This window comes from Haliotis rufescens, unplaced genomic scaffold, assembly GCF_023055435.1.
Source record: "Haliotis rufescens isolate VD_foot unplaced genomic scaffold, xgHalRufe1.0.p SCAF_2, whole genome shotgun sequence".
In the NCBI taxonomy this organism is placed as follows: domain Eukaryota; kingdom Metazoa; phylum Mollusca; class Gastropoda; order Lepetellida; family Haliotidae; genus Haliotis; species Haliotis rufescens.
The window spans coordinates 2,576,166-2,603,036 of NW_025963890.1; the positions used below are offsets into that span (position 1 = coordinate 2,576,166).

The 26,871-nt window shown below is 37.9% G+C and overlaps 1 protein-coding gene across 2 annotated transcripts in view; it reads right to left on the reverse strand.

Moving 5' to 3' along the window:
• LOC124114137 overlaps nt 1-26,871 on the reverse strand; it is a 62,868-nt gene that overhangs the window by 24,830 nt on the left and 11,167 nt on the right. Inside the window, exon 1 of one of the 2 annotated variants that reach the window (XM_046474701.2) lies at nt 5,313-5,329. The exons of the other annotated variant lie outside the window; for it this stretch is intronic. The gene's annotated coding sequence lies outside the window, so the exon portion shown is untranslated. Of the gene's footprint in view, nt 1-5,312; nt 5,330-26,871 lie in introns of those variants that run through there. 2 annotated transcript variants of the gene reach the window in all.

Genomic DNA, 26,871 nt, shown 5'->3' on the forward strand with positions numbered 1-26,871 from the left:
GGTCTCCCTAAATTCTCCTCAAGATCGAGTTTATATTTTGAGACAGGATGGGAATCACTATCTTATAGGAGGTCAAATAAAAAACTCTGCACAATCTACAGTATTGTTAATAACCTATGCCCATCGTATTTACATGACATGTTACCACCCAAAGTATCAACTTTTAGTAGATATGAGTTACGAAATCAGAATAATCTGAATTCGCCGCAAGCACGAACAGTCACATACCAACAATCATTTATAACTCCTTCAATCAAATTATGGAATGAGTTACCCCCTGAATACAGAAGTGCAACATCATTATCAAATTTTAAACACATGATTAAAACAACCATTACAGCTCCACCTCCATACTTCTCAATCGGCAACCGTAGAGCTAATATATTACATACACGCCTAAGGCATTCTTGCAGTTCCCTAAATGCAGACCTCTTTAAAGTAAATTTATCTGATACTTTGTCCTGCTCTTGTGGAAACCCATGTGAAAACAACATACACTTTTTTCTTGAATGTCCCAATTACACTATTCCCAGAAATATCATGTTCGCTAACATTATAAAAGCTGGAACTACATGTACAATACAAAATATTCTCTACGGTGATGTATCCCTATCTGAAAGTCACAATAACCTCATCTTCAACAGCGTTCAAAAATATATACTGTCGACTAATAGATTCGAGTAACCCTTTATCATTAATACAGAATATCGCTCTGCGACCATTTATTATTAATTACGCCATCAGTGAATAAACTGCATGCATGTATATGAATACATGTGTATCTCTGCCTCCTTCTGTAAACATAATGTTTACGGGTATATATATCCTGGTGTATGTGTGTAAATATATGTATGTATATATATGTATGCATGCGTATTCAAGGGTATATGTGTATGTATGTACATGTAGTGTGTGTAGGTATGCATATGTGTACATGTACATAAGTGTATGTATGATTGTGTAATTATATATGTAGTTTTGCATGTATTTTGGATTAATGTGTACATACAAGTAAACTGTGTCTATAGACAATTCTTATGCATGACTGTCTATGTTACTCTTGCAAACATTATGTTTATGTTCTTGTGTAAATATATTTCTCTTTGTTACTTCTCTTTGTAATAAGTGTATATTATGTATCTGAGTATGTGTATGTATGTATGTATGAGTATGTATGATTGTGTGTATATATGACTATGTGTATATGTTTGTATTTCTGTATACGTATGTATATGTATGTGTGTATGTATATGTGTATATATATGTATAATCAATGTCTGTACACATAGAGTAGGGAAAGGGCCACCTAAGTTGGATAACTTTTGCCCAATCCCGTTGACCATATATGTCAATAAAATATGTTTAAAACAAACAAACAAACGACCTCAATACTGTCGGAACCTCAGACAGGTTTCAGAATGGGTTATTCTACCAGTGATCACATGTGTGCTGTATATAATCTCATGGAATTATTAAAAGCTAGGAAAAAGAAATTATTTTGTACGTTTGCAGATTTTCAAAAAACATTTGACACAGTTTGGCGATCAGGACTTTGGCAAAAACTGTTACAAAATAACATATCTGGAAACTGTTTTAACGTTAGTTATAATATGATATGTACAAGACTATCAAATGTTAATTTAACACAGGTTTCTTTTCATGTAAATCTGGAGTAAGACAAGGGGGAAACCTATCGCTTGTATTGTTTGCAATATTTTTAAATGACCTCGAAGCATTTCTTGTACAGGATTTATGTAAAGGTGTCCAGTTGAAACCAATATTTGTATTACTGTACGCAGATGATGGGGTGCTATTGACCTCAAAAGCTTATGATCTAAAACATATGTTAGACTCATTTCATAATTATTGTATACACGGGGGGCTTAAGGCTAATACTACCAAAACTAAAATATCAATATTTGGTGGATCAAAACATAATTATAAACATATTTTCAAAATTGGTCATGATGTTTTGGATAAGGTATAACTACCTGGTTGTTATCTTTAAAAAAGTTTAAAATTGACTTTAACAAAGAAAAAGCTAATAGAACAAGCAACAAAAGCTATGTTCTATGTTTATGCCAAGGACGGAAGTTAAATTTGTCACTTAAATGTCAACTGCGGCTTTTTGACAGTATGGTTATAACAGTTCTTCTCTACGGATGCGAAGTATGGGGATTAGAAAACATCTCAGCACTAGAAGGTGTACATTTGCGTTTCCTAAAATATCTTTTTTCATTTAGGAAAATGAACTCCAAAATCCATGGTACATGTGGAGCTTGGAAGACTCCATCTATCAAACATCGCCACTATGAGAATGACAAGTTTTGGGGCAAAATTACTTTCCGGGAAATCATCTAAATCATCCTTTCTTGTATACAAGTTGTTATTTAATGACGACCTATTTGGAAAATGTAAACATAAATGGATTACATATATCAAACGAACTTTTGATGAACTTGGACTTAGCTACATTTGGTTTTCTCAAAGTTTAAAAAACCCTACATACCTAAAACATTTAGTCCATGATAAATTAAATGACATTAACCTGCAGTGTTGGACCAGTGCAAGGGAAAAGTCTCCAAAAGGCACAATATATACTATCATAAAAAAGTGATTGCCTAAATTTCGAATCTTATTTAAACGTATTGCAGGAGAACGCTTGGCGAGTCTTACATAAGTTTAGAACTTGTAATAATAATCTACCTATTGAAACTGGGAGATGGAGAAAAATACCTTAAACCGAAAGGAAATGCCAACTTTGCAAATTATTTGACATAGGTGATGAATTTCATTATTTGTTTATTTGTCCATTATTTGTTTATTTGTTTAGAAAACGAAAGAAAACATTTTTTACACAGATTCTACTACATCAAACCCAATATGCATAAAATGAATTTACTTTTCAATAATTCACGACTAGGAGCATTGAGAAAACTGTCCTAATTCTGTAAAATCATCATGTCATTGTTTAAACCTATCAAGTCACTCTCCCTCTTTTTGAATTGCACATATATTGCTACCCTAGTAAATCTGTATAAATATGCATGCATGATCGGCAAGATGTTTTTGTATATACTCTATATTTATATGTATATGTATATGTATTATGTTGTCGAAATAATTTTGTACCTCCGTTGCCGCTTATAGCGGCCTGAGTGTAAATAAAGTTCAGTTCAGACAATTGATCGCAGTTAATTAAGTAATTGAGTAAGGAGGGATAAGCAACTAATTCTGTACTGATGAAGAAAATTCTGTCATCACCAGATATGTTCTGAAGCATTTTTAAGTATTGCTGTTTGTAGTAAATTAAGATATTAACATTATCCATCTTCAAATTGAAGGCATTTGACAATTAAACTGATAAGTGAGCAGTTACACAAGTGAATGGTGACAATGAACAATAATAAACACACAAAACTTTTTTTTAATGCAAACGGTAAAAAATGTATAATATGAATACTTTGTTTTGTTGTTTAGTTTAAGATCCCAATTAACGATGAGTGGTCACAGTGGAAACAGTAAGATGAAAAGTGGGAATTTTCACCGAAACCAATTAAAACACTTGTAATAAACCCATACCAGGTTTAACAGATGCACAAAGGCCGATATCATGTGGTGGCATGAGTTTTGTGAATGTTTTAACGTTACGCTAAAATTGATTGAAAATTAACCGGTGCCCTCAGCAAAATTCTCCACGGATGCCTGTATATATGTGGCGCAGCATATTTTGCTCCGACTGGATCTGTTATAATTGACAAACAGGCTTCCCATTTGTTCAACATTTACACATGAATGTCAAAGAATTTTTCACTAACTTGTATTTGGCAGTGAAAGGCTGGTGTTAGACTAACACTTAGTAAATGGAAACATGTCTTTAAATATATTTTTTTCTTTGAAAGAACCTTTCCTCTTCTGCTGCTTTTAAACTAGACTTGGTTAGTTTGACCTAGACCTACCTAAACTTTTAGTAAAACAAAATACCGAAAAAATATAAATTTCACAGTCATGGTGCAGGACTAGGCTGGTGTGTAACCCGAACAGACAAACATGTTGCTGCCGTTTCGTTGAGTCTCATTAAGTTACATTGCCTGGACACCTGGATCATGGTTTTCGTGTATCCCATTGCACTCAACATACTACTGACCTGGGAGGAACATGACCAAGAACAGAACACGTAAGAAGCAGTCTTCCTCGTCGGTGAATACAGCTGAAACGAATACACGTGACACCCCAGAGCTCACAGTCCCACAAGTCCCAATGAGCGCTGGTACAACAAAAAGCATTTTAAAGCAGTCACAAGACACATTGACAGAAACTTCCCTTGAATATAGTCTACCCCAACCAGCACAAACTAATGATAATCTAATACCCCGAATTGACTTAAATTCTCAGATCCTGGCAACGCTAAACACAATGAACCGCAAGCTCTCAAAACTCCACTGAAGTTTCAAATGCAAACATGATCACAAAACTCCTATCTGGAACTGAAAGTACAAGAAATTGATCAACTGAAAGAAAATGTAACCAGCTAAGAAGAAGGCTACAACTATATGAGCTCAAGTTTTGATGAAAGGAGAGAATGTAAAGTTCACATGGAAAAAGACATCAAGTCATTACAAGATTCAGTTTTAGCTCACACCTCACTTATAGAGAATCTGCAGCAAGAGAACACACACCTCAAGGAAGCTCTCATCGACTGGAAATGATCTTCAACAACATTTCATACTCAGAAACCCAATCAAACTTTGAAGAATGTGAAAAACTCCACAGGAACGTTATATCTCCAGAATTACATATGGACAGCACAGCAATTACACCATTGGCCGACTATACACACCAGCTGACCCAGGCGACCCTGACCACGCGCCATGATAGCCAAATACACGTATACATCTGAGAGAGATGCAGTTAAAAGAGCAGGGAGGAAATTGAGAGTTAAACCCTTTAGTATTCCGGAGCATTTCCCGGAGGAGGATTCTACATTAGATGTAGGTAGAACAGAAGCACCAACATTGTTTATTGAGGAAAATGGGGGTTTCTACCATAAGCTGAACAAACATTCTGAAAGATATATTCAAAATAAACCCGATGTAAACACAAGTATTACTGATACTGAAAATATGTGTAATAACCTTGACCCTATCCCAAATAACTGTACACATTCTGGGGCAAATGTTGTCAACCAAGTACTTGATGACTTGAACTTTTCAGATTTACTGATTAACTGTGCCCCTACTGCATATAATCTTGACAAATGTTCTGACGTAAATGTATTAGTTTATTCAGATGAAAACACAAATCATACTCACAATGTATCTGATAGTACGAATACCACAGGTCACACTTTGTCCACAAATAATCCTAAGAAAGACAATGAGGTAAATGTACTTAGCAAGGCAAATGAAACCACAGATGGTGTTCACAATGTGTATGATACAATGGACTCTGTAAATATTTGGAATAAGCAATGTTTCCTCAGATAAGGAAAACAATTCTGCTGATGTAAATATTGTCTCTCAACCCACACTAACACAGACGCACAGAGATATCCTGAATTATCATACCTGTACCCCAGGTACTTTTAGCGCAGTCCAGGAAGCACATATTTCATGTAAACCAAATGGCCAACAAACTCGTACTTAATAGGGGCGGTCGGGTAGCCTAGTGGTTAAAGCGTTCGCTCGTCACGCCGAAAACCCGGGTTCGATTCCCGACATGGGTACAATGTGTGAAGCCCATTTCTGGTGTCCCCCGCCGTGATATTGCTGGAATATTGCTAAAAGCGGCGTAAAACCATACTCACTCACTCACTCGTACTTAATAATGTGAAGGCTGTAATCATTGTTCTGAGTTGGCTAGTAATTGTGATATTGATACCAATGTTGTTGCGCATGACGTTGTTGTTGATGAAGATGGCGATGATGAATATACTGATGATGATGGTGATGTTGATGATAATGATGACTGTACTGATATGTATGTATGTGGCCCCAGAAAGCGCCTAGAATACAAGGAATTTCTTTATCTAATAGCTAAAAGAGACATAAATGGATTTCAAGAAACAAAAACAAACAGTTTGGATGAGCTACATATACCTGGATACACTCCCTTTCTTCAAAATAGGGTGGCCACTGTGAGGCATTCATGGGGTTTTGGTTTGGCATATAAAACTATATACATAGATTATATATCCGTAACTCAAGAAAAATGCGATTACATATTTTGGACTAAAGTATGTAAAGCTCTATCTAATTTTGAAAAGGATCTTTACTTAGGAACTGTTTATATCCCACCCGAAAGATCAAAGTATATTACATATCATATGTGGTGTACCCCTTAAAAACGTGCCTGACGGGTATTACAAAATCTATCTTCAAATATAAAGGCGATCCATTTGATCCAAACTCGTATAGACCTATTACGATAGGAAACAATTTCAAGCTGCGAATGATATATTCATTATCCAGAATCGGAGTATTTCCCTTGTCAGTCAGATGTCAGATAGGGCGAAAATTTATCACTGCTACTGTTTTCAATATTTTGAAATGATTTTGAACCGTATTTAACAAAACAAGGATGCGAAGGTATTTTATTTGATCGTATAAATGGAAATGACATCACAGTATGGTTACACATTTAAGTATTACTCTATGCAGACGCTACAGTCCTATTTAGGGTTATAAAAATCATTATATTCCTTTATTTACTGGCAATTGTTGATAATTATACATATTTAGGTATAAATCTTACAAAATACAAAATTTGTGTTTTTTATGACATCACTAACAGCAAACGCGATAAAAGCAATGTACTGCCTAATAAAAAGAGCACGAAATGTTAACCTACCATTAGATTGTCTATTGAGGGCGTTTGACGTGATGGTAGTGCCAATCCTTCTCTATTGTTCCGAAATATGGGGAGTTGAAAATTTAGAAATGATAAAAAAAATAATCAAATTTTACAAAAATAGTAACTGATCTGAGGAACTCAACACCCAGTTTTATGGTTTCTGGGGAACTTGGCAGGGAACCCCTCAAAATTAAAGTATTTGAACGCCCCACAAAGGTATCTCATATTTTATATAATTATTTCATACAAGATTATGATGTAAATGCAAAATCGTTTAATTGGATAGCGGCAGTAGAAAAAAACTAAATGATGTCGGACTGTATTCATGAACCCATCTGTTTGCTCAACGCCATTCTCAAAGAATTGTTATATCTGGCCAAACATGTGTAGCGAGATGCAGCAGTTTCGACGGACAGCATATGCCGAAACTCCGCTGCACACATATATTGTTTGTTTGTTGTTTAACGCTGCAATCTACGCACTTGGGATATGATGACATGCATCAACCAAGTCTGCGAGCCTGACCACCCGATCCCTTTAATCGCCTCTTTCGACAAGCATAGTCGCCTTTTACACCAAGCATGGGTGGTTGAAGACCTTTATCATATAATGGGTAGGTTTCTCGGCAGGATAAAGCCAACGGATAAAAACGATATCCGTTGGGGTCATATGCAGATAGAGATGCAAATATCAAAGGTCAAGTAGGGACTACTTTCACTGTTTATAAACGAACATGGCGTCGTCCTCGTCATTCGGCGATCGAGTCAGAATTAACCATCGGGAATCTGGATACAGGGATAATTGCTCTCATTATCAAAAGAACAGTCATATATACTGAAAACCAGTGTCTAACTGTGACGTAGCTAAGGCATTTTATAAGTTTTGGCAACTTTGGAGATATAAATTTCAAAACAAATTTTGTGAGGGCACGAGGCCTAGCCAAGCTGGATCAGTAGCCATATCTGTGCTCGTAGACCTCTGCGGCTTGAAACCTTCTCCACAAATTAAAATAGTTAGTTTGGACGAAATATGTTTGAATTGTTACCATGTTTCGTTTTGTCTCTGTGTGTACATCTGACTACACTTCTTAACGTTATGACAGGACAGACCGACTGTCAACAACGTCTGACCGTGGCCGTGACGTCACATAGACTAGGGTTAGAGTAGCTTCCCTTTGACAAAGGGCAGTTACTCTAGCGGACAGAACGAGGGATTGCCGCGAGAGGCAATTAAAAACAATTGTTGTTTTGCGTATATGTTGCTTACTGTACACTGCAAACACAAAAACGTCGTTTTTTTCCGTATATGGTCATTGGACGGAAAAACGACGTTATTTGGACGTTTTCAAACCATCGTTTTTCCGTCCAAATAACGTCGTTATTTGACATCGGAATTTACTGGGAGAGAACGATAGCGTTAAGCTCCTCCCTTTCTTGATTGACATTGTCAATCAAGCAACAGCGTCTACCGGTATTTCTACTTCTCAGATTGCATTGGTCAGTCCCCGCGTGTTAGATTACAGGCCCGCGTTTGACGCTGCACTCGAAGCGCTTAGCGGAAGTACTGAAATCAATCGTTCTGCGCATGCGGATTACTTAATGCCTTGACCAAATTTTCCGTTCGGTGCATGCACGATTTCGCGTATTGTTTCCTAGATTTAATGTCACCACTATTTGACAATGGTTCACAAACACAGTCACGTGAAGGTTCGGAATCGTAACGAGTAACTCCATTTAAATTGAAGAGGATCCCCAGTGATATGGGAGATTCCAAGATGAAACTATTCTATGGCTATCTAGGCTGCCACCCAAACCGATCTAAACGGGACCCGATAGCTTATTGTATGCTATATAGTCATATGGAAGTGGACAAGAACTATACATTGTATTCCGGCCGATTGTTCTTGCATTTACTTATAAGTCAGGAAAATGGACTTAAAAGGGGAGTTGTTGAATGTAATTATTTTAATTATTAAATGTTGCCTATACACTTATCTGGACGAACTTCTCATTGTTCTGTTCATGTCATCCTATATACTATTAGTATGTTTCCGTTCTAAAGTCAACCTCTCACATAACATTATATTGTTCATAGTATCAAAGTTTAATCAACAATATCAAGAGCAGCGATTTAAACCACTGAAACACCCAAACACAAGGCTGTTATCAAGCGCTAGTGCAGACGTGATGCATTGTAAAAACTGTATCGTGATGTCTTCAGAAATACAATTATACTACGAGATAGTACGGCTAACGCTGACTCACCGGTGGAACAAAGACAATATCGCTAATACAGATATAACGTATTTGAATGTTAATACTAAAGACAAACAATCATTATTTTTGCAGTGACGATATAACACTTATACACGTTTATTGGTAACTTTCATCAGTTTTGCTCTTCATTTTAATAGCTTTGTTTTCACATATATATGTAGCAATACCCGACAAGCATGTCATACATAATTATGGGGCAGTTTTCAATCTTGTACTGACTTACTCTGGTGTTAATGAGCGAAGTTTATTGGCTTGTGTGTAAAACCCCGTTTTTCTGGTAATCCTATTATAACTTAGTTTATTTCTATCTAATGACACCCTGTTCTCTGGATCATGGATCCGTGACTATCCATAACAATTAAGATGAACATTCAGTTCAAGTAAATGAATGAGTTTGTTTTGACGCTACAGTCAGTCAAAAAACCAATGGTGTGAGGTTTGATAACACACTTCTACCAGGTCGAACATCGTGGATCCTCATTTTCTGCCTAAAGAGAATCGTAGTTCATATGCTAATCCATCTGCGAATACCCTCCCACTCAAGATGACCTTACTTGTTGCTAAATCTATCATCTATCCCCCCAATCTCACCCCCCACGCCCCACCCCCACACTCACGCACGCACGCACGCAAACACGCACACACGCACACACGCACGCACGCACACACACACACACACACACACACACACACACACACACACACACACACACACACACACACACACACACACACAAACAACTGACCTAAATAACCTGGACAGGAAATACTGCTGATAGCCTCTGGTCATCTCAGCCGCGCCACCGCAGAATGTTCGTCCAACTCTGCAGGGGGCATTCTCAGTGGCTTCAAACGCGCTGAAATGTTTTCGCCTTGCATCCAAGATGGTGGACAAGTGAAATCGTATGAAATTTGGCTATTTTAGGTCCTATCTCTTTTTTGATTACCCAATAACGTCAATTCATAGTTACACGGTTGTGAAGAAGCTTACAACTTTATAAGACTTATTCATCTCATTCCAAAAAAGCTACTCGCGCTCACATAAAGTTGTAGTTATTTTGTCACTGTTTTATTTCTTAAAATATATTACATGTTCAACAATAACAATTAAGATGAACATTCAATTTCCGATATAAGTAAATGAATAAGTGTGTTTTACGCCACGATCAGTCAAAGACCAACGTTGTCCGGTCTGATGACACCCAATCTACCAGGTAGCACATTGTGTACACCCTATCCCCATTGAAGTCTCCACTGTGGGTATTCCTGGGGACGAAAAGGCCCCATGTACCTAGGAATTTCATCAATACATTCATGCGCGGCATTCTCTGCCTAAAGAAGATCATATAGTTAACATGCTAATCCAACTCGAACTACCATCCCGCTGAAGATGAATGTTTTATGTAACATCCAACAGGCCCACATTTACGCACGCACGCACGCACGCACGCACGCACGCACGCACGCGCACACACATATTTGGATTTACCAATCCCTGAATTGAGAAGACGTGCGTTACGAAGCTCCTCCAAGTCATCATCAATATCCGTATTCGTCTGTGATATCATTACCCATCCAAAGCCGAATATACATTTATTGTGTTTTCTTGACAACAAATGTTATAATTGGGATAACACTTTCTGAGTAAAGTACAGATTCTCGTACTTTCTTGGGTTGAGTCCCGTCCGGGATTTGAACCCACACTGTGAGTGAGGCACCCAATCGCCAGAACACAAAGTTGGCGATCTAAGCCAGCCACCGAACCAAAAATGTTAGTCCAGATGACGTATACTTTGTGTACTCCTCTGACAAGAGAAAAATGGCACGGCTTCTATGACCGAAAGCTTTGAACCAACAATGCCTTTAAGAAAGTGGTCAACAGTAACACACATTATATATTTGGATACCACTTTCGCAGTAAACTACATATTTTTAGGGTGGAGATAATAGACGTTGATGGTTGATTATCAATGGACAAATTAAAGCCAAAACTTAACTTATGAATGATTGGTAATGGGAAATGGACAATGGGCAAACGGGAGGCGGGGTAATCAACGCCATGCCAGTTATCTGTTGGCTTCCCTTGTTGCGTTCCCTTCTTTGCTATCTTTTTACTTTTGTTGTTCTTACAGGTACAAATATATGTTCTCTGCCTCATAGCATTTAATAATATTCACCTGAAGAAGGAGAAAGTATATATTCCGAAACGCAGTGTAGTAGTATAGGTAATGGGGGTTCTGGACCACTTCCACTGGAGCCAGATTCATATACCTATACTGCTACTACAGGGGGGATTTTTTATGTCAAAATGATGATGCGATTTAATGATAGTCATGAGTTTAAGTTAAATTGGCTCTAGCTCACCAATACCTGGGGCCAATCATTGCTTTAGATGAGCCTAAATGGTAATAAAAATATTCTTGATTATTTTTATCGATAAAGCGATGTTCAACATTTTTATTAAGTTCTTCGTTAATTTTACTAGGAGACCAGACTATATAACTACACTCTTTTTGTAAATTGATAAGAAACAATTGATAACCGTATTTGGTTGGTTTGACATCACTGATATAATAAAAACCTTGTGGTAATTCTTTCCATTTAATAGATTTCTCCATTATTATATATATTTATGTAAGCAATTGTCTAAATGTGATCAAACGATAGTAAGCAATCTATTTTTAATCTCCAACCAGTTCTTTGGTTTTGGCACGGAATAATTGACGCGCTTGTTGCCTCCCCTCTTCTATGAACTTTTTTTTCTCGTCTTCGCTAATACCACTGGTCTTACGAGATTTTGATCGAATCTCCTGCTTCATTTTATTGTATTTGTTGAGTTCCGACAGCACTAAACGAAACTCATCCTCGGATATCTTACAATCGGCCATTGCTGTCGAAATATGATCCTCGATGCTGTTCAACTTTGCTTCGGCGAGTATCCGAATATTATCGTGTTTTAATGCTTTCTTTTGTAACCCACGAGAAATGAATTTTATCGCTATTCCTGCCAGTCCCGAGACTCCAGCGGCTATTTCCATGCCGAGCACGATAGGCGCGGCGATTATAGTTGATAGTAAACCGATACCCGCTACACCGAGTCCCATGCCAGATACTACAAGAGCGGTGTCAACTCCGTCCAGAGCATTCACGGCTCTGCGATACTTTTTATACAATCCAAGTCCCAACTCCCTATCCTTCCCTATTCGATGTTTTATGTCGCTTATTTGATGTAATCGAAATCCATCAACAGTTTCCATCTTTTCAAATGCTTCACCGAGCGCCGGATATAAACTCATAGTGTATATAACGATCATATAATAGTCTTTAATTGGTCTTGCTTAAATGTTTTGAGACTATACATCAACCTTATCAAATGTATATTATACGGCAATAATATCTTAGAAAGAGAAATACTACCACTTTTAATAATTTGGACCCCCTCGAGGGTTGCAACGGGCGATGCTCCGATATGAATAATACTGCAACGTTGACGCTCGTGATTCTTGAACCATTTAATCGATAGACCTGGTAATATTTCGAAGGCATCTACCGGTGCATCTCCGAACAAGACTTCAATAATAAGCGTAGAAAGATTAGGTATTGCACTTAGGTTAACTTTAATTTCTTCGAATTCAGTAACCAAATTTAAACTAATGTTTTTTAAGTCCGGACGACTATATAACATATGACCTGGGTTTCCTGGCAGGGGAGTGACCAACACACTTTTTCGTTTTGACGGGATATAAGCCGCGAGTACGATGCCACTATTTATTATCTTAGTTAAATTATGTCCCTTACCCATCATCACATAAGGTGGGGTAATGACGATATTCAATAGCCACTCGATGTTTGCTTCGACCATAGTCCATTTTTTATCGTCGTTGCGAGTAATATTGTACGAAGTGTTTTTAAGGAGTCTACTAACGTCGACATCGCTTAAATCTCCTAGATTACCCGTGAATGTGACTTCTTTCCGCTTGTATACATTATCGTGTAAGTGTAAAGCGTATAACTTACCATTGTCACCGGGTTTATCAAATCCTTCCGTGTCTCCGAGATCGGAAAGCGCAATTGTATTACATTTTCTTACTGTTCCAGGGCCTGATGCATCAACCATTATTTTTAATATGGAGTGTTACGCTTAAGTATCCTATATGTACAGGTTGATGTTTTACATCTAATATAGAAATTTTGAGGTCTGAAATAATACCACGCTTCAATTTTTTATATTGTAATGATGAGAAAGATTCCGTTCTACCGCTATTATATTTTTCATTTTTCACTGGAACACTTCTTAGCAGAGTTGAAGGACTTTCTTGTTGAATATTATCTGTCGTACTGATTTGATCAAGATGGATGCACAACTCTTTATAGGGAACTAAATCGGGCAATGTATTTCCATGTTGTGTTTCGTTAGAACTTATAATTTTAAGCTCAAATCCAAGTGTAATTCCTAAGTATGGGATAAGAATTACACCATTTTCTCCAGTGTCGATTTTCAGCATCCCATTCGATTCATTTTGTGAGAGACTAATTCCATTAGGCTTAAAAATTTCATCATTGAGTGAGCATACGCTGTAATACCCATCAGGTATAGTAATGTATTTGTCAGGAGCATCTTCATCTAATATATGTATCCTATTATTAATTTTCGCAGCACTTATATTGGTCCACAGTGGGTAATACGTTACATCGCATAGAGCGACTTCAAGTTGTCCATCCGAGTTATCGATAGTACGAAGCAGTTGAATAGACTGACCATTTGTTATTCCCAGGAGTGTAACATACATATCAAATATACAATGATACTATATCATAACTTAAATATGGAATTAACCATTATTTTTAATATGGAGTGTTACACTTAAGTATCCTATATGTACAGGTTGATGTTTTACATCTAATACAGAAATTTTAAGGTCTGAAATAATACCCCGCTTCATTTTTTTATATTGTAATAACGAGAAAGATTCCGTTCTACCGCTATTATATTTTTCATTTTTAACTGGAACACTTCTGAGAAGAGTTGAAGGACTTTCTTGTTGAATATTATCCGTCGTGCTTATTTGATCAAGATGAATGAACAACTCTTTATAGGGAACTAAATCGGATAATGTACTAGGTAAAAACATTCTTACGTCGGGAGATAATGTTGTTTCTTTTCCCAATCCAAGTGTGTATGCTAAGTTCTCACCAATAAGTATTTTTTCGTTTCCATTGATGATTTTCATTGTCCAATTCGACTCATTTTGTGTGATACTAAATTTAATAGTATTTAAAAATGAAAATTCCATATCAGCCTTAAAATAATCATTGAGTGAGCTTATGCTGTAATACCCATCAGGTATAGTAAAAATTCTATTAATTCTATTTTGGTCATCTAATATCCATATCTTATTATTACCTCTCGCAGCACTTATATTGGTCCACCGTTGGTAATACGTTACATCGCATAGAGCTACTTCGAGTTGTCCATCCGAGTTATCGATAGTATGAAGCAGTTCAATAGACTGACCATTTGTTATTCCAGGTAGTGTAACATACATATTAAATATACAATGATACTATATCATAACTTAAATATGAAATCGAGATACATTACTAATCAATCGATTATAGTTACTGCCTCTGGTGCTGAATTTTTCGTTAAATTCCCAGATATCTTTGAAAATTACAGGGTCACGGCAACTAGCGATAAAATGGTGCACGATTGGTTTCACAATCCGATGCAATTTTGGCAGAATCAGTTAAACTTTGCCATATGGTGTGCCACAACGGGATGTGGCGTATCTGTTAATGCCCCAGGATTTATGCTAAATAAGTCTGTTTTATTATTTCATGTGTATTATCAGATTAGACGTATACTTAAAGAAATTAGTGCTCCATTACCGCAGGATCGAGCGTGGAATTCCACAAATAATAATTATGATAGGTCCGCGTATGAGCGTATTTGTAATGAATTTAATGTTTCTACGAGTAAAGATTGGCGCATTAAAGGAGCAAACCATGGTCTAGGTGTTCCGTACAGCGGACAAAGAACTGTTAAAGAAGTCAGCGATGATTTAGTTACAAAAACTCATCAACCATTCGATCCATTTAAATTCTTACAGAAAGACAATCTTTTTGTAAGATTGCATAATCTTAATCATGGCTGGGAACTTTCGAGTAACGATTGGAGAGGTTCTCTTATGAGTTTTAAGGGTGGTTTGGCTTATATTGTTACAAAATTTATACAAATGAACGATACCGCAAACGCTTGGAATGAATTTCTTAATGATAAAACGGAAAATAATTTTACTAACCCAGGATTTGTAAGATTTAATGAATCGATAAGAACTTATGTATGGGCAATTCTCGGTGCACAATCGCAAACACGAACATCCATTATCGGTACTGGGACGTCGCTCGATGCACAAAAACAGTTTGTCGCAAACGTGGAGGACGCCATTAATTCACCAGTTGACATACCATCGTCTATAAAGCGTTTTCAAGATGCATTACAGTACGCTCAATCCAAAGTGGACTTCGTTTATGCACCGGGACTATACATGTCTCCGAGTAATATGGAACTTAAGATCGGTCAAGTGATAGGCTATAATAATAAAACTGTTATCGCTACCGATCAACAAAAACCAGGTATAAATTCAGATATTAACGTTGAATTAATAACGCAAACGATCACGGGCGAAAAGGGAATAGTCAAACCGCAAACACCAACTATCGCTCAACCATCTACTAATGCACAAGTACCACCGCATATTGAGGCTAAAAATCAACAACATATCGATGAAAAAACAGCGCTCGTAGTGGGTGGAGTCTCGGTTGGCTTACTCATGATTTGGTTAAATAGTTCTTAGCGAACACGTACAACAGCCCTGCAATTGCTACGATCAACCCCCACAAGTTTTGACTAAGCCAAGTGGTGGTCTTAGCTAATAAATTCAATAGCCAGGAAACTATACTCCCTATTATACCAGGAAGTGCGGCTGCGGCTTTCTCAGCGAGCTTTCCTAGTGCTGAACCTAATGCTTTTAAATGCTTTTTTATCCACTCTTTTATACCATTTTTATCGCTAGGCGGTGATCCGCCACCACCTGTACTACCACCTGTTAACGAGAGAGTCAAAGTCGATATAATAAATCCCAACGCGGTTAAAATACTGGCAATGGTTATTCCCTGTTCTCTGAACAATGTTTTAATTTTATCGGCCAGTGTAGTGTCATCGTTGAGGACTTGATCGATAGTTTCTCGAATACGACTGATTTGCGAACGAAGTGCCTTTCTATTACTGGAAGCAGCTTCGAGGCGGGCCGATCTTTCGTCTTCTAAGTTACGTAATCTTTCCGCTACGCGGCGTCTACTGAACTCATCGCCCGCCTGTTCGAGTTTTGTTTTCTCTTTAGCTATATGCTTGTCGATTTCGGATATCTTGGCTGTATTATTGATGAGTTCTCCCCGCATTGTTCGCATTGACTTGTCAAGACCTCGTAATTCCCTAATACTAAACTCCGAATATGGTGATACACTGACCGTGGAATTATCGTAATAGGTATCTAAGATTTCTCCGAGTCCGTTCGTGGCCACATTAGAGGCTTCTTCCAAATCATCTGTATTACCGAGTTCAGTACGCACGGTTCGAAGAACTTTAGTAGTCTTCGCGGGAAGTCGTCCGTATTCTACAAAACCTAATTTATCACGAACAAACTCGCGACTATGTTTACCAGCTATAGTAGACAAGGCTAGGGGCTTACGAGTACTATAATGCATAAGATCAATATGCGGAGAGTCACGCACTCGCAATATTCCTTTACCATCTAGCTTAAACTTTGAATAGTCACGACCTATTGGGATAACATAATTTTTATCATCTTTTAAGGCATCGTAATAATCATTGACGGTTGATTGTAAAATTTCATCGTTAAGATTCGTGCCACCAAAGTTGGTTTCATCAGTACCCTCTTCGTTTGGATTCGGATCATCAAAGTTACTTAGATCTAAGTCATTATGTTCAAAATTAGCCATTTTTATATTAAACATAGGGTACATAATTTCAATATAAACAATGTCTTTGCAATACGGACGCAAGTTAAACCCACAACGTAGACTTCGAGATCCATTAGGGGTCAAAGCAATTCGTCAGTCTGTAACTATAACTAATAACCCTAGTACCATAGATCAGAATCAAACGCTTCTGGTTCGCTTTCCTAATCTCGGCGCACACGATGTGTTAGTTCCGGGAACTGTCCGACTAGCATTTACGATTAGTTTGACTTCTACAGACGTTAACAGGGAGCCCGTTCAGAACATAGGTCGTGCTATCGTTAAGAAAATTGCCATTAAAATTAGCGGTAATGAGGTTTTGAGTATCGACGATAGCGATGTATACTATTGTTACATGGATCTCTGGAGAACGGATAAAGAGCGGGAAAACTTACAGTACCAAGGTATTTGTAATAAGAACACATTGAGACTGCGCGTGGGTGCTGAAAATGGTGTTGATACCAACGAAAAAGATAAGGCCGTTGCCGACGCATTAGGTAACAGATTCTATGTTCCCCTAGACTTTGAATTACTAGATTCCCACATGCCCTTTTATCAAGCATCCCTAGGCGATAGGTTAGAATACGAACTCTGTTTTAATGACTACGGTAGAGTAATCAGATCTGCTAATGATGATGCTAGCTATTCCATTGACAATATCTCACTGGAGTACGATATGATAACGGATACCGAATTAGCCAGACAAATTCGTAACCAGTATACGGGAAGTTTAGCCATTTTGTACGATCGCGTGCTGCGACACCGAAAGATCACGAGGGACAAAAAAGATACGATGTGGAATATCAATCTAAACGTCCCCACGAGGTTGCTGAAGGGTATTTTAATGTTGTTCGAGGACCCCTCCGATGCGTTTAAAAGAAATACCGAGAAGTTCTACAATCCCAAGATTACAAAAGTAGAATTGACTATCGAGGGCGTTCCTAATCAACTATATAGCCAAGGAATGCTAGCGTATCACCAGTGGGATGAGATTAAAAAACTTCCTTCTATAAAACGTTCTCCGGAAGTTAACGCGGTCGTGAAAGATCTGTCTCTCGGGAGTGTATCGATGGGTGAATACCTCACCACGAAGTACGCGCTATGGCTCGACATGCGAACAACGGACGATGACCAATTACACGGCAGTGGGAGGAGAATAGAAAATGCTAGCGAGGGTGCCACAATACAGATAACGAAGCTCCAGGAAGCGGCTGGTAAATTAAACATATATTTGTACGTGATTATGGATGCGCAACTTAATATACAGAATGGGAGATTTGTGCAAGCAATCTATTGATAATCTTTTACCTAAAGATCCGCACTGCGCTATCATATGCGGGCAAACGGGCTGCGGAAAAACAGCTTTTATTCTAGATATTTTAGAAAGTCATTATCGGGACGTTTTCGATCATATCATTATTCTGTGCCCGACTATAAGCGTTAATAAAACCTACCTATCGAGAGATTGGGTAATGAATGACGACGGGGTACACAGAGTCGATCCGGGCGATCGTTTACAAGACTGCCTCCGAGTATGTCACGAAAAATACAAAGGAGAATCAACCCTTTTCGTAATAGACGATTGTAGCGCGAGTAAAGAACTCACAAAAAAGAAAGATATGCTTTCGTATTTAGCATTCTCCGGTCGGCATACTCAACATAGCGTTTGGGTACTTACTCAAAAATACAACTCTGTCCTGAAAGATCTCAGAGAGCAGACCAAATGGGTAGCCCTGTTTCATTGCAAAGATCGAGATTCATTCGAGGAATGTTTACGCGAAAATGATGTCATTTATACCAAGGGCGAACGAGACAAAGTCAGAAAAGTGTTAGCGGCAGCGAAGCACTGTAAACTCGTATTAAAAACCGATCAACCAGCTACTTATGCAATTGCTTAGCAAATTGTAGCAAAATTATAGCAAAATTGTAGCAAAATGTAGCAAAAATGTAGCAAATTGAACATTAGCGGTTAATATTACATAAAAATGTGGTTCGAAATCCTCATTCTTTCACAACAGTTCATTATTACGGGATGTATTGGATATGTCATATTATATTATGTTAGACTTAAATATCTCCTTAGGTATTACATTATGGAATGCGACGAACTCATCGAACAAATGCTCAAAGAATCTGATGCAGATAAAGATGTTACAGATGTTACAGATAAACATAGAGAAAGACTTACCGCTTTGGTAGCCGGTGGAAAATGTTCCCAATATTTGGGGGAAAATTATACCATCGAAAAAATTGATAACATGACCGACGAAGAGATTAAAAAACTGTACGCTCGTTACGAGTCTAGACTGGGAGCTACCATGACTAAAACGATAGGGTCTTCTATATTACAACTATACACAGCCGTAGCTAGTACATTTCTCCCCATCCCGGCAGAACATCGCCTGTATTTATGCGAATCTCTCGAGAAAGACCCATTCATCGAACATGCTATAAGCTCAGTGAGCTGTGAGTTTTATCATAGATTCGGAATGTACTTAGCTCCGTTCACCACAGCTTTAATAACGGCTAGGTATTGTCAATTTAAACATACGTGCCCACTTAATAATAATGGAGACACAATCACAACAGGTGACACCACAACAGATTGTGAACGAGGAACCACAACAGATTGCGGAACAACAAGTGAACACACAACAAGTGAATGAGGAACCACCACCAGTGAATGTGAATGCACCACATGTGAATAAGAAACCCAGAGTGACAAAGAATCCTTTGAAAATAGCTGCAGGAAGAAAGGGAGGGCTGGCGAGGAAAGCAAAATTAATAAATAATTCAAATCCGATTAAAACATGGGCACTAGTAGGAGTTGCTGGTATAGCGGTTGTATGGTTCTTTTATAAGACCGGAGAAGAGAAATCGTCACCCCCGCCGCAACAACAAGTTCAATTAGAGGTTAGTCCCCATATAATGCTATAAGAAGCATGACTACTCCAGCTACAGACGGTAAAATGTTGGTAAACGCGACGTATCATTCAGCGGTGGTCACCGGCTTGGCCATTGGCTATGCCCGTATGGCTAAAATGATTACTAAAGCCACACCTCCCAAGCTAGATTTTAATGGATATGACATACCAATGATGGTTCTGGATATTGGATTAGCTATGGCAACGAAGGATATGCTCATCAAACAAGGACTTATCCCGGAAGACATAATGAAGTAATTAAACATTGAATATTTATATTCATATAAACATTTTATATTATTATACATATGGCATCAATTGCGATGATGGTCGGTGGAGCTATTGTTAATGCTCTAGCTTTTTCAGGGAGTAATTTTTTATTTTCTAGTATGAGAGGTTCGGAGCAGAAAGACATAATAAAGCTTTAGAACAATACCAAGCAGCCCAGTTACAATATACACAGCAGAGAATGAAGAGATTAGACTTTATTCATGAACAACTGATTAAGGAAGGACATTCAATTCAAACGTTTAAGGATGTCGAATCTGCCATGCACGAATACTTCCTCGTTTATGGGAAAAAACTAGACCCAATACTGAGACCAACAATGAGTCAGTTTTATACACCATCAGAGGCTCAAAAGAACCGAGAGATGACATTTATGATTATTGGTTTGACTGGTGTATTGATTTTCAGCTATACCATGCATAAGTCAGAGTGACAGCTGTGGCTATGAGCGATCTATAAATAGCGTTGGCTGACTGCCTAATCAATAGTGTAGATGTGTTTTACCTTTTAGACAAATGATATGATATGTGTATAACCACCATGAATCTATGCAAATATACACTCATGGGGAAATCGATTCAATGTCAGAAGCCATCGGTGGGTATTTACTGTGGCACTCACGCTTATAACATCAGAAAGGGTTTTAAAAATTACGTTTGTTCTGTATGTGGGATTGGAGTCAAATGTAGTTACAGTTTATGTAAGAGTCACGGTGCTGATAAGGTCAGGAAGCAGATTATTTATGCTAGGAAGAGAGATTACATCAATGAGAGGAATAGGTTGGGGAGAATACGTATTTATATATGAAAAACAACCATTTAGACAAATGAATCATTTTGTATATACCATTCAACCACAATGGTTTTTGTCAGAGAATTAAAAGCTATGGCAAAGCAAAGTGGACTGCGTGGATATTCTCGTATGAGAAAAGCTGAATTGATTGATTTACTCGGTTTGGAATACAACAGACCCGAGACTGTTAGAGAACTCAAAGTTCGAGCGAGAAACAGTGGGCTGAGAGGTTATTCTCGAATGAGAAGAGCTGAATTGATTGCTTTACTAGATAATAATCAACCTATTGATAATGATGATATTCAACATAATAATGTTGATGATAATCAACAACAACAAGAATTAATATTTGTACCCACATCCGCCGGCGTTGGTAAATATCTAAGAGGTTGGAAGATGGATATTAATTCCAACATGGATGTTAACGATATTAAGCCCATCATATCGAGTGAAATTAACGAGGAATTAGATGATTTACATAGTATAAAATACCAGCTGACGATTAAAATGACATTGAGTAAAAGTAACACAGACGATAGCACCGAATATACCGAACCATATTTCCGTAGCAATCAAGAAGTTATAACCGAATCCGATACTATAAACTCATCATTAGATACATCAATTCAGAGGATACAGGAAACTTTAGAACGCTGGACTAATAGAGGTTCGGGTTGGGGTGTTGATAAAATCGATAGTTTATATTTAGATATAGCGAATTATATGCCTTTCAAAGGTGGATCTTATATAGATTTACCTCCGTATTATAAGAAGAAAAAAGCCATAATTAACGTAAAAAATAAATCCGATGACTGTTTAAGAATGATGATAAGATCTGCATTGTTCCCCGTAGACAAGCATCCGGATAGACCTTCTAGCTATCCCCAAAACGATGGACTCAACTTTGATGGTATAGACGAACCTACACCAATATCACAAATTGATAAGGTGGAAAAGCAAAATAATTTAGCTATAAATGTTTTCGGACATTCTAAAGGAATTGTTGTACACAGGATAAGCTCCGCTCCGGAAAATATCCCCAGAATCAATTCATTTCTGATCGAAAAAGATGGTAAATATCATTATACGTGGATAAAGAGTTTAAACAGGCTATTATACGATCAAACAAAACATAAAGAAAAGAAATATTTCTGTGAAAGATGCCTGCATGGGTACAGCAGACAAGATCTATTAGAAGCGCATAAAGAAGACTGTAGAGGTGTTGGACAGAATGCTATTAGGATCGATATGCCTAAAGAAGGAAAAAATATATTAAAATTTGAACATTATTGTAATCAAATGCCAGTACCGTACGTAATTTACGCCGACTTCGAAGCGCTTATCAAACCCATAGAAAATACCAACTATAGCAATACTGATAATAGTTTTACGTACAAAACTCAAGAACATATTCCTTGTGGGTTTGGATATATAGTTGTAAGGTATGATGGGAAAACAAACCCACCCGTGATTTACAGAGGTCCCGATGCAGCGGGAAAGTTCCTAGAATATCTACAAAATGAAGAGAGAATAATCAGGGAAAAATTATCATGTAAGATACCCATGCGTATGACGAGGGATGATTAGAGTACCTATAAGAAGTCAACGAGTTGTCACGTTTGTAATAAACCCCTGGATGGGGATTCCGTAAGAGATCATTGTCACGTCACGGGTAATTATCGGGGAGCCGCTCATAACGAGTGTAACTTGAAACTAAAAATGAACTCTCAAACAATACCCATCCCCGTTGTGTTTCATAACCTTAGGGGATACGATTCACATCTCATTATGCAAGCTATCTCGAAGACCGACGGCGGTTTAACGTGCATTCCTAACAATATGGAAAAATACATATCGTTCTCGTTGACTAAACCTATACATTATAGGGACAAGGATGGGAAATCTAGAACAAAGCAAAGTAATGGGCTTAGATTCATAGACTCCGTACAGTTTCTGTTATCTTCCCTGGACAATTTAGCTAATGCGAACAATCCCGATGACTTCGCGATAACAAATAAAAATACCGATAAGATAACTCGTCATTTGTTGCTGAGAAAAGGTGTATATCCTTACGAATATATGGATGATTGGTCTAGATTCGAAGAAACTGAATTACCACCCCTCGAATCATTCTATAGTAACTTAACAGAATCTAGAATAACAGATGCCGATTATGAACACGCTCTGACGGTCTGGGATAAATTAGGTTGTAAGAATTTAGGCGATTATCACGATCTGTACTTAAAAACCGATGTACTGTTACTCGCCGATATATTCGAGATATTTAGAAAGACATGTTTCAAACAATATGGCTTGGACCCGGCATGGTACTATTCCAGTCCCGGACTATCGTGGGATGCATTGTTGAAGAAGACCGGTGTAGAACTAAAACTACTCACAGATTACGATATGCACTTGTTTATTGAGAAAGGATTAAGAGGTGGTATATCGATGGCAGCTAAAAGGTATTCTAAGGCTAATAATAAATTAGTGGAAGGATACGATCCCAGTAAACCCGACACCCACATATTATATCTCGACGCTAACAATTTGTACGGATGGGCTATGAGTCAACCTTTACCCACGGGTGGTTTTGAATGGGTCGATGATATCGAAGTGAATAATATCAATGAGAATAAAGGGTACATACTAGAAGTTGACTTGGAATATCCAAGTTCGTTACATAAAGATCATAACAGTTATCCGCTAGCTCCCGAAAGATTAATGGTTAATAAAGATTGGATGTCGGAATATCAACGCTCCTTGATGGGTAATAGTAGGTTAGCTAACGTAGAAAAACTCGTACCGAATTTGATGGATAAGACAAAATATATAGTTCACTATAGAAATCTCCAGTTGTATCTATCGTTAGGTATGAAACTTAAGAAAATACACAGAGTTCTAAAGTTTGATCAAAGCCCTTGGATGGAGCCCTATATAAGGTTGAACACAGATTTAAGAAAGATAGCTACCAGCGATTTCGAAAAGAATCTATATAAGCTCATGAATAACTCGGTATTTGGTAAAACTATGGAGAATCTAAGGAAGCGTGTTGATGTTAAATTAGTCAGATCTAATGAGGAAGAAAGACTCAGGAAACTTATAGCCAGTCCGGCTTTTAACAGAAGCAAGATATTTGATAACGACTTAGCCGCGTTGCATATGCAGAAGAGTAATATAAAATTCAACAGACCGGTGTACGTCGGTATGAGTATTCTTGACTTGTCAAAACACTTAATGTATGACTTTTATTACAACGAACTTAATAAGCAATACGGCGATAGATGCGAGGTGTTATATACCGACACAGATTCTTTGTTGATGGAAATACAAACCGAGGATGTGTATAAAGATATGGCAGAAAAAATAGATATGTACGACACGAGCGATTACCCAAAAGATAATCCACTGCACAGCGTAGTAAATAAAAAGGTGTTAGGTAAGATGAAGGATGAATGTGCTGGGACCCCTATAGCGGAGTATGTGGGATTAAGACCTAAGATGTATTCTATAAAGAAGTCCGATAATGGAGAGATAAGAAAAGCTAAGGGCGTTAAGAAGTATGTTGTAAAAAAGCATATCAAACATGAACAGTATAAAGAATCATTATTTAACGGTAGAACGTTCAAACACGAGATGAACTCTTTAAGAAGTTACGATCATAGGATATATGGATTAAGAATGAACAAGACATCATTATCCCCCTTAGATACAAAGAGATGGATTGATAATGATGGTGTAAATACCTATGCTTATGGTTATGGTGGTAATACCGTACCGTCGGGAACTATGAACAACTCTTCTCGTACAAATGCCCTACCCGGTCCATCTTGAAGATAATAAAGAATGGGCTCTCCTTCTTTCGTAACCAATCTACTAATGTTATACGTCTTAAGGGACCATATGGGATCGGTTGCGCGATGTAGGCCTCCTTCGAGTTCACCGGCCTGGTATAAATATCTTACCCTTACTCTGTCCGGAAGTTTTCGTTCTTTGCCTCTCCTCGGTGCTGAAGATTCGGAAGTCACGGATTTCATTTTAATAGCATCGGATGGTTTCTTCCCTATTAATCTCGTTACTTCATTATTCAGCGCTGATACAACGGCTGATAATCGTGTCACCCATTCGGTTGATCTCAATCGCTCGGATTTCATTTCGATCCCATACTGATAGCCAAACAAACGTTCCGCTAATGTCCTGTTAAATCTTTCGACGATAGCTTGACTGCGGTGGGCCTCTCTTTCACCACGGACGATTTTGACATCGTTCTTTGTTAACAGTTTTGTTACCGATCCCATAAACTCGCGACCGGGATCTACTTGAAATAGCTTAGGCCATTTTAGCGGTCCACGTTTATATATGCGACTCAGTGCATTAGCTACCTCTGTTGATTCTTTCGATGTTAATGGCTCAGCCTCTTTGTATCGACTAGCCACATCCACTACCGTTAAAGCGTATTTGTACGTTTTGCGTTTTACCTTATCGTGGGGAAGAAACAAGAGGTCAGCCTGATGAACTTGATTCGTCGTAAAAATATCAAACTTCTTCCTCGGTATATAACGCGGTGCCGGTAAATATATCTGCCACATCGCTTGTTTCTTTAACCAATCCTTTGCCACATCTTTAGATACCTTAGCCGTGGTGGCTAATTTTTTTATTGCTCCTACACCTTTCCAATATCCTCGTGGGCTATAGTAAATTTTATCCATTATTAATTAATATTGATGTTTCGTTTAATACAACTCATGACTATCATTAAATCGCATCATCATTTTGACATAAAAAATCCCCCCTGTAGTAGCAGTATAGGTATATGAATCTGGCTCCAGTGGAAGTGGTCCAGAACCCCCATTACCTATACTACTAGTGTTCCTCCGTTGACATCCATAAATATTTTTCCTTGTGTGTATAAGTTCTTAATGCCCTTCAAAGACACAATCTAGCTTTGTTTTTAAATGTGGTGATATTTGCGTAGAATATAATATGGTCATGCCTATATACATTTGGGTCTTTGTCTACATAAACATTTAGACATACAATTTAGAGCTAAGGACATTGCTAATTCTGCAGGCATGAAGTACACGTCATAGCAAGCTGTGATCTTTATTCATACTTTAGATATTCGTAATAGAATTCTGTAACTGAAGTTTACCGTAATCTTCCGCAACTCTCACCTCCTGACCAGTTGAACGTCTTAGAGCATTCAGATGCCATTGTAGCAAAAAAGGCTGCCCCTCTTTCTGTCATGTTTTGACGGATGAAATCTATTGCGTTATAATAATCTTTGTTTGCTGATATATAATATGTACATGTTGTAAAATATTTACGATATTTTAAACGTGTAATTCGATGCATATGCAATGCAATGTGAACATAAGTGCGGATGCACGAAGGCGGTTGTAGTCATAGTTATACTGCGATGGATGTAGGGGAATGGTAGGGGGGTGTATGTATGTATGAAAGCACGAATACCGATACATGAGGGCGGATATAGTTAAAGTTCGATGGATGTTGGGGAATGGTGGGAGGATGGATTATGTATGAAAGCATGCGCATGGATCCATGATGGCTGACGTAGACATAATGGTGGGGAAAGAAGAATGTGGTGTGTGTGTGTGTGTGTGTGTGTGTGTGTGTGTGCGTGCGTGCGTGCGTGCGTGCGTGCGTGCGTGCGTGCGTGCGTGCGTGCGTGCGTGCGT